Below are 9,895 nucleotides of genomic sequence, written 5' to 3' on the forward strand. Positions count from 1 at the left end.
GGTTTCGAATTTTGACACTTGAGCTTGATTGGAGCTGGAAATGCTAGTTCAAATTCGGCTCAACTCAAAAGCTCATATTCAAGCTATATATTTGAGCCAAACCTGCTTGAGCTTGAACCCATGACACACACACATGCACATCCTAATGAAATTTGATTAGGCTTGTGAAACTCATGAGCCGAGTTTCATTAGGTTTGAATTTGGCTTGAATCAAGCTTTTTCCGAGCAATATTGAATAACTTAAAAAATAGTTCGATTTGTATCCACCCCTTACTATGTGCATAAAAAGAAAAAAAAATTAAGATTAAGTATGTATCCAGCTAGTCTATCCCTCCCAACACCATCTTCTGAATCCACTCTCTTGTTCTCACTAAAAGCATGGTAAATATTGCTCAACCTGAAAAAAAAAATTAAATAAGATGGCTCCCTTTAATATCCTGTTGCCTAAAATGTATGAATAAAGGGCCAATATTTCCCATGTAAAAGATCAATTGTACCAAAGTGAGAGAACAGAGTATGGTTGTGGGGCATACATACTTGATGGCTGTCATGAAGCCTTATTATTCTTAAGATTTTTTATTGAATTCTAATACAAGAATGCAAATTTCTTGGTTATGGTGGAAATTTTCTTTTTCCACGATAAATCTGATAACTCGAGTAGAATGAGAAACTCTTCTTCCTTTTTTCTTATTGTTCTGCCTTTGCAATGAATGAATATATATATATATATATATACACATAACACACACCTCTCCTAGTTATATGTAAATTCTGGTTCTACCTCTCCTAGTTACATACAAACTTAGGATGAGATTTATCCCTGAATTCAAGGGATATCCCCTAGTTTTACAGCTCACGCCAATACTCCCCCTCACGTTGGTGCATACAGATCTTGGATGCCCAACTTGCCAAGTGAGCTGTAGAAGTTTTTACTGGATACAGCCTTTGTAAGTATATCTGCCAGTTGGTCTTCAGATTTGACAAAGGGAAATCGAATGGTTCTGTCTTCGATATTTTGTTTGATGAAATGCCGGTCCACCTCCACATGCTTTGTTCGATCATGTTGGACAGGATTCTAAGAGATGTCAATGGCAGCCTTGTTGTCGCAGAATAGGTCCATTGCAGAGGTTTGGAGAAACCAATTTCAGTCATCAGTCTTCTCAACCAGAGTAGCTCGCACAGCCCTTTAGCCATTCCTCGGAACTCAGCTTCAGCACTTGATAGGGCCACGACCTTCTATTTTTTACTCCTCCATGTGACCAGATTTCCACCGACGAATGTAAAGTACCCTGAGGTGGATTTTCTATCTGAGACATTTCCGGCCCAATCTGCATCTGTGTAGCCTTCTATCTTTAGATGATCATTTTTTGAGAACATGAGTCCTTTTCCAGGTGAGGACTTTAAGTATCGAAGAATCCGCATTACAACATTCATGTGATCTTCGCTTGGGCAGTGCATGAACTGACTTACTACGCTGACGGCATAGGCAATGTCTGGACGAGTATGGGAAAGGTAAATGAGTTTACCCACCAGCCTTTGGTATCTCTCCTTATTGGTAGGTACTTGGTCTAGGTATTCTCCAAGTCTATGATTCTGAACGATTGGTGTGTCTGCCGGTTTGCACTTCAACTGTCCCACTTCGAAGAGTAAGTCCAAGGTGTATTTCCGTTGGGACAGAAATATGCCTTCCTTTGATCTAGCAACTTCAATCCCTAGAAAGTACTTGAGCCCACCTAAGTTCTTCATCTCAAACTCGGTTGCCAATTTCTTCTGTAGTGTTGCTATTTCTCCTTAATCATTCCCTATGATAATCATATCATCCACGTATATTATTAGGGCTGTCACATTTCCTCGTTGGTGCTTAAAAAATAGTGTATGATCTGAATTGCTTTGCTGGAAGCCATATTTTTTCATCGCAAGACTGAACCTCCCAAACCATGCCCGTGGAGATTGTTTTAGTCCATATAGTGCTCGCTGTAGCTTACACACAACTTGGTTCTTGGAGTTTGCTGTATAACCAGGTGGGATGTCCATGTATACCTCCTCTTCAAGATCACCATGGAGGAATGCGTTCTTCACATTGAACTGGTGTAGTGGCCAATCAAGATTTGCTGCAAGAGATAATAAGACTCTGACCGTATTCAGCTTGGCTACTGGGGAGAAAGTCTCTTGATAATCTACACCCTGTGTCTAGGTATATCCTTTTGCGACCAACCTTACTTTGTATCTCTCGACTGTCCCGTCTGCCTTGTATTTGACGGAAAATACCCATTTACACCCTACCGGTCTTTTCCTTTCAGGCAAGGTGACTAGAGTCCATGTCTTGTTCTTCAGTAGTGCCTCCATCTCTTCTTGTATGGCCCGAGTCCATTTCGGGTTTGTCAAAGCTTCTTGGACACTGGTGAGAATATGATTAGAGGACAATTCTTGCACAAATTATTTTAGAGGTTTGGTGAGTCTCTTCGTTGATACATAGTTGGCAATTGGATACTTTGTCCTCCTATCCTCAACATCTAGAGAATATCTGTTTGGCGATTTGTCACGATTATGCCTGAAAGGTAAGGTGTAGCCAGTCGAAGTATCGTTAGAGCTTGAAGGTGTGGTAGGGGAGGTTACCTCGTGGATGCTCTCACGTGCTTCCGGGATATCCTCAGGAGGTGAGCTTTCCGGTACTGGCGAGGTTGGGGTCTCTACTTCTTCTGCTGGTAGGGACGGCGATGCCGACGTTGAGGTCTCTGTAGATATTTCTGGTGTAGTCTCTGCAGGTGTCTTACCGATTGCTTCATTGACCACCATTTCTGTTGAAGCACTCATATTCGGCCAGTCGGGTAAAAACCAGTTCTGTTCTTCACTCTGACTCTCCCCCTGAAGAGAAGAATTGGTTGTGGAAGGAGAGTAAAAGGTTTCAAATTCCATAAAGGTGACATCCATAGTAACATAGGTACGGTGGGTGACTGAGTCATAACATCGGTACCCTTTCTAGTGTAGCGCATACCCCAAGAATATGCATCGAGCTGCCCGTGGATCCAGTTTTGTACGTTGATTTGGGTGTAGATGCACGAACGCCACGCAGCCAAAAACTCGATGTGGAATCATCAAAACAGAGGGCAATGAGACATGAGATGAAAGAGCTTGTAATGGTGTTTTAAACTATAAGACCCGTGATGGCATTCGGTTAAGGAGATGCACAGCGGTAGCAACAGCATCAGCCCAATGTCGGTTAGGTACATGTGCTCCAAGTAACAGAGCGCGGGCAGTTTCGAGTATGTGCCGGTTCTTCCTTTCAGCAATGCCATTCTGCTGTGGAGTTTGGGGGCATGAAGTCTCATAAAGTAATCCATGGACCCGGAAATAATCTTGGAACCGTTGATTCATGTATTCCCCGCCATTATCAGACCGGAGTACTTGGATTTGTGATTTGAACTGAGTCTTCACCATTATATGGAAGGATTAAAAGACGGTCAACACTTCATCTTTATGTTTTAGCAGATATAACCATGTCATGCGAGTGCAATCATCAACAAAGATTACAAACCATCGGAATCCAGAAACTGTAGTCACTGGGGATGGCCCCCACACATCCAAGTGAATCAAAGCAAATGGAACTTGACTTTTATTCATACTTAAGGGATAGATGGTTCTATGACTCTTAGCAAGGATGCAAGTGTTACACTGAAAAACATGCAGTTGTATATCTGAAAATAACTCCGGAAATAAATGTCTCATATAATTGAATGATGGATGTCCTAACCGGCGATGCCAAATCCAAATCTGTTGTTCTTTGATGCTACCTTGATGATGTGTATGATGCACTTGACCCATGCTAAGATCATCCATGTAGTAGAGCCCCCTCGCCTAGTACCACGCCCAATTATCTCCTTGGTGAGAATATCCTGAAGAAGACAGAAAGTTGGATAAATGAGCACAACACAATTCAGATCAGAGGAGATTTGACTAACAGATAGTAATTTATGGGAGAGCGAGGGAACAAGCAAGGTGTTTTTCAAGGATATCGCAGGTGACAAGGTTACAGTGCCTACTCCTGTGACTTGAGAGATTGCCCCATTGGCATTAGCAATTGTAGTCCGTCTTGGTGGTGAAGTCTTTGAAAAATTAGTAGCATCATAAGTCATGTGGTCAGTAGCTCTTGAGTCAAGTATCCATGCCTTGTTATCAATGGTCTTGTTGGGAAGATTGTTACCTGAATCCGAGAGGTGAACTTCTCCTTGTGGTGTGAATGAGAATTGAGATTCTGTTGTAACTGTTGCAGCCTTACCACTAGTTTCAGCCTTGTCTTGGCGTTTCTGAGCTTGGAGTTCATGCCACCAGTCGGGATAGCCATGTAACTTGAAGCAATTCTCCCGGGTATGCTTTGAGTTGCCACAATGAGAACATTTAGTACCACCAGAAGATGCTCAAGATTTAGAGGACGTACCAGATTTTTCGCTGCTTGTAGGCAGAGAGCCCGTTGAAGAGGGCGTAGTTTGCCCAGTCTCAACACCTTTAGAGGCCAAAACTGCTCCTGGAGTTTCAATATGGTTGTCGGTTATCATGACCCTCTGTCGGATAGCTTCTCTCCGAACATGTGCGTAAGCCTGTTCAATAGTGGGAAACAGATGCATTTGGAGTACATCTGCCTGAATTTTGTCTAGTCTGTCATCAAGGCCATCCAGGAAGATATACACTCTCTCCTCTTGAAGGAGAGTATTGTATCGTTGAATATCCATCGCACACTCCATCGGATTCGGACGACGAAAATCAATTTCTCTCCACAATCCTTGGAGATCATTATAGTACTTTTCAAGAGACCCTCCAGACTGGCGCAAGCGGGTCACACGGCGCCGGAGATCGTATACTTGCGAGGTATCACTGCCATCAAAGTACGTAGTAGCCATAGAATCCTACACCATCTTTGCTGTAGGGAATCGAATAAAGTTACCAATCAAGGATACGTCCATGGAGTTAATTAACCAACCTTTGACAATAGCGTTGTCGGTGCGCCACCTTCGAAAGGTTGGATCAGTCTGTGGAGGCTGAGGAAGTTCGCCATTAATATATCCCAGTTTGTCTCTACCAGAGATATACATCTCAACAACTTGGGACCAAAGGGCATAGTTGGTGCCGTCCAACTTAATACCGATCTGAGCGGCGGAGGTTTCTGCAGTTGAGATCGGTCTGTGCAGGAGTTCAGTCATTCTTGTGGTCAATTCAATGAGAGTAGGATTAGGTCGTTGTTCTCCAAATGGATCTGAGGTTTCTGAATCAGACATGATTGTGCCTGCCGAAGGGTGTTCTTGCCGATGGCGTCGCAGTAGTAGAAGGAAGTCAGCAATCTCCCCCAACGTTGAGTGTCGGGGAACGGTGTTCGGTCGTTGCAGATCGCGAAGAGACAGGTGGATTGCAGCGGCAGTAATAGCGTCAACCACGATGAGGCGGTGAGATTGCAGCAGAGCACCTGTCGGTCTTGCAACGACAGTAATAGTAGCCAACCACTGGGGTCTGCGGTGGGGTTGATAGTTCTGGATAGATCCACTACCGAAGTTGCAGCGGTAATGGCAGTGGATAGAGCCACCGCCGGTCTTGCAACGGTAATAGCAGCGGTCACCTCCCGGCAACCAAGATTTCGCAGCGATCAGGACCTGTAGCGGAGATAGCAGCGGTCACCTCCCGATGACCAAGATTTCGCAGCGACCAGGATTTGCAGCGGTAATAGCAACGGTCACCTCCAGGCGACCAAGATTTCGTAGCGATTAGGACCTGCAGCGGAGATAACAGCGGTCACCTCCCGATGACCAAGATTTTGCAGCGACCAGGATTTGCAGCGGTAATAGCAACGGATAGAGCCACTGTCGGCGACCAAGATTTCGCAGTAATGAGGTCGTCGAGTTTATCACGGATCGGTATGCTCTGATACCATGATAACTCGAGTAGAATGAGAAACTCTTCTTCCTTTTTTCTTATTGTTCTGCCTTTGCAGGGAATGAAATATATATATACATAATACACACCTCTCCTAGTTATATGTAATTCTGGTTCTACCTCTCCTAGTTACATACAAACTTAGGATGAGATTTATCCCTGAATTCAAGGGATATCCCCTAGTTTTACAGCTCATGCCAATAAAATCCCCTTAACATATCAGTATTGTTTTTAAGTAAAGGGAAAATGAAAAGTTTTATTGAATTATCAAGAAAAGGCAAGAGGGGGGATGTGTAGCTTCACCTCAAAACTATACCAGGAGCAAAATCTTCATTTACTAGCTTAGAACGAGAAAGAAAGAATTTTAGGAAGAATACTAAGGATGAAAACCATTTGCACATCAAATTTCTTAAAGGTGTAAATTGGATCGGGCTAAGTCGTGCTTTCTACCTTTGAAGTTACCTCTGGGATATTTCAGGCCCGACACGGCCCATGGCATGAACCCAAGTGGGCCTGACCGTGCTATGAGCCTAGGCTAGGCCAAGCTAGGCTACTGGTCGAGTCATGGGCCTGGGCCAACCTGGGTTAGTCTTTTTCAAGGTTCAAAAAACCGACATGTATCGGCCTATATCGACCAATATGCCCCTACAAAATTGGGGTTTTGACCGGTTCAGGGGGTGGATGGACCTTAAACCGGCCCATCTAAACCGGTTTTGAAAAAAAAAACTAAAAAAACAATCAATACTGCTCGATATGCCTTGGTCTTTTTTTTTGTTTTTTTTTTGACATTTGTATTATTTTTCTTTTCTTTTTTTTTTGCTAAGTAAAGTGATACAAACTTCGGAAAAAATAAAAATTTAACAAAATACAAAAGAGACGACAAATTAAAAAAAGTAGAAATTTTGTTTCATTTGAATTTGAATAATACAATGGATGAATGGAATATTGGAAATGGAATAAAAATATAAAAACAATATAATAAAATTAAAAATTAAAAATTAAAAAATTACAATGGTATTATTGAAAAAATAACAAATAATTTAAATAAAATTAAAAATAATTTAAAAAATGCTATACAATTATTGAGTATACAAAAAAATATATATCGACTTCATTTTATTCAAGTTTCACCTCCATCTCCATCTCCTTGACCTCGATCTACATCATCTACATCTGGGGAAACATCAAGTGAAGTGTCATGCCCTCCTTTATCTTGCAATCTATCCACAGCATCCAGTCAATCTTTCAAACATATTCACATCTTAAAGCTTTCATCGTTCATGCAACTTCTCTTGTTATCTAACACCCTAGTACCTGTACTAAAACAAGACTTCAATGGAAATAGATAAAAATGCTATACAAGTCATTGGAGGGGTTAGTAGATCGTGTGCCATGACAGCAAGAGCTGGATATTTTTTTTCATGTTCACCCCACCAAACTAAAATATCAAAATTATTTATTTCCTTTGAATCGAAAGAATCATTTAAATTAGAATAGTTAGCTTATAAATAAAAATTAAGTTCATTAATTGAAATTGATGATGAAGTAGTAGTAGTTTTTTTCCTTTTATTTATTAAAGACCAAAATTTCTCTTCCACTATTAGAACTAGATTTTTTCAACAGCGGAAGTTTCACTTGTACAAATTTTCCCATGCCCTAATATTTGAAATTCATATAAACTTTACATTTCAAATAATAAATTATTAATTTCTTCTTTTTATTTTCAATTTCAATATTCATATTTTTACAATATGATTCAAGTAAAACATTTAAATCATCTTTCCTAGGATTAGGATCTAATATTGTAGTTAAGCAATAAATAGGAAAAAAAATTTCCAGTGTTTTTTAAATTTAAGTGCCATTACTTCAATAATATTTTTAAAGTTTGATTTATTTCTATATTTTGCAAAACATTCACTAATCTAAATAAATGGTTAAGTAAAATACAACTAGTTGAGAATAAACACCTGAAAAATCAGTAGTTGTATCATAAAAATTTTGTAAAAAAAATCTTTTAAACAAATTGTCATTTCCCAGTCGTCTTCAATTATAAAATCATGTGGCATTTTCTCATTATAAAAATTAGTAAGAATATCTTTGTATGGAATACAACTTTCTAATATAGAATAGGTAGAATTTCACCTATGGTGAACATCTAATACAAAATATTTATATTTTAAACCATATTTTTGACATAAATACTTAAATTATTGTTTTCTTGTTCCAAAACTTCTATTATATATAATATCATTTATAATTTTAGACATATGATGAAAAATAATATTTAAAGCATCTTGAACATATAATTTAAGATGTGACATGCACATCTAATATGAAATAATTTATCATTCGAACATGGTTTTAATTGAGATTTTAAAATGCTTATCACTGAATCATTATTACTAGCATTATCAAAACTAATAGAAAAAAAGTTTATTTTCAATTCAAGAATTATGTAAAGTATTTAAAATACTTGCGAAAATTGTTGGGCCAATATGTGGCCATTCAACTTTAGTACTTAAAATTCTTTTTTGTAAAAGCCAATTTTCATCAATAAAATGTGTTGTAACACAAATATAAGTTATATTATATTTAGAAGAGCAAATATCAAAAGTAATTGCAACTTTAAAATTAAGCATTGATAAAGTATTAATTTCCAAACCGGGCTAATCAACTTATTGCCCTTCTTTTTCTTTCCCCTGATAGTAGTACTAAGGGTGGGAACTCTGACAACATCAGTAGCATCTATATCGGTGCTGACACTATCGTACTATAATTGAACATCGTCAAAGTTGAACATGTTGGGAAATTGGTGTTGAAAGGAGCCAACCATTTTTAAAAATTATCATATTAAAACTCTAAAAAAATAAAAATTAGGTTAGTTACAACTTGAGATGCTTGAGCAAGCATTTTTCTTATTAAAACTTGAATAAAGTTGAGAATTAGAGAGTAGAAAGGATATGAGAGTGTGTATAAAAAAGTATGAGAGTATGAGAGAATATGAAAGAATATGAGAATTGGTATGATAAGAATGGTGAAAGATAAGGGTCTTTATAAGAGTTGGAATTAATTTAGTTACCCAAAATACCTTGAAAAACTAATCGTTTTTAATTGTTGGGAGGAGTGTTTTGTTAATTATAATTATCACTTTACCCAAATGCCCACCCAAAGTAGTTGTTATTTATTGTTGGGAGGCATTGTTGTCATTTTTCTCCCTCCAAAACTAAAATAGCTAGTTAGGAGGGTATTTATGTAAAAAAAAAGAAAAAAGAAAAAGAAAAAACCTAGCCATTAGAGACCCCCAATGGCTATATTCTACAGGTCGATTGCATCAACCCTCTACAAGCCTGTGGATCATGCTATGCTGTGCCACGAGCCCATGCCAGCACGACCCATATTGTTGTGTTGTGCCATGCCAGCTTGTGGGCCTGAAAACCCAAGCCCGACACAACCCATACCCTAGTGCCATGCTGTGCCATGTCGGGCCACGGGCAACACAGCCCACCCGATTTATCCACTGCAAATTGACTATAAATTAATTGACGCCTTAAATCTGTCATATGATCATGTCAATTTTATCCAATGCAATTTGAAGAGTATAAATAAGAATGGTTAATGTCTTAATCAATATCTTAATAAAAAGATCCGTAGGACTTCTTACATGTGCTTATTGTATTACTGAAAGAATATAATTAAAATTGGGAATTATTGTATTCAATCTTCAAGTGGAATTAGATCCAATTACGTTTTTTTTTTTCTTTTTTTTGCGTGTTTGTTTATGATCATGTGTATTAAAATGTTAAAGGCAGAGAATGAATAGGTTACATATGGAGCAAATTCATTGGATCCAACCTAATATCGTAAACCGAGGGTGACTCAGTTGGTACGGTAGCTGGTTCGTTCCAGCAGACACGAGGATTCGAATCCTACTACACCAACTTTGAGAAAGGATATGATGCGGTTGATACATATATAC

Source organism: Nelumbo nucifera, chromosome 3 (assembly GCF_055504915.1).
Source record: "Nelumbo nucifera cultivar China Antique chromosome 3, China Antique-T2T, whole genome shotgun sequence".
NCBI lineage: Eukaryota > Viridiplantae > Streptophyta > Magnoliopsida > Proteales > Nelumbonaceae > Nelumbo > Nelumbo nucifera.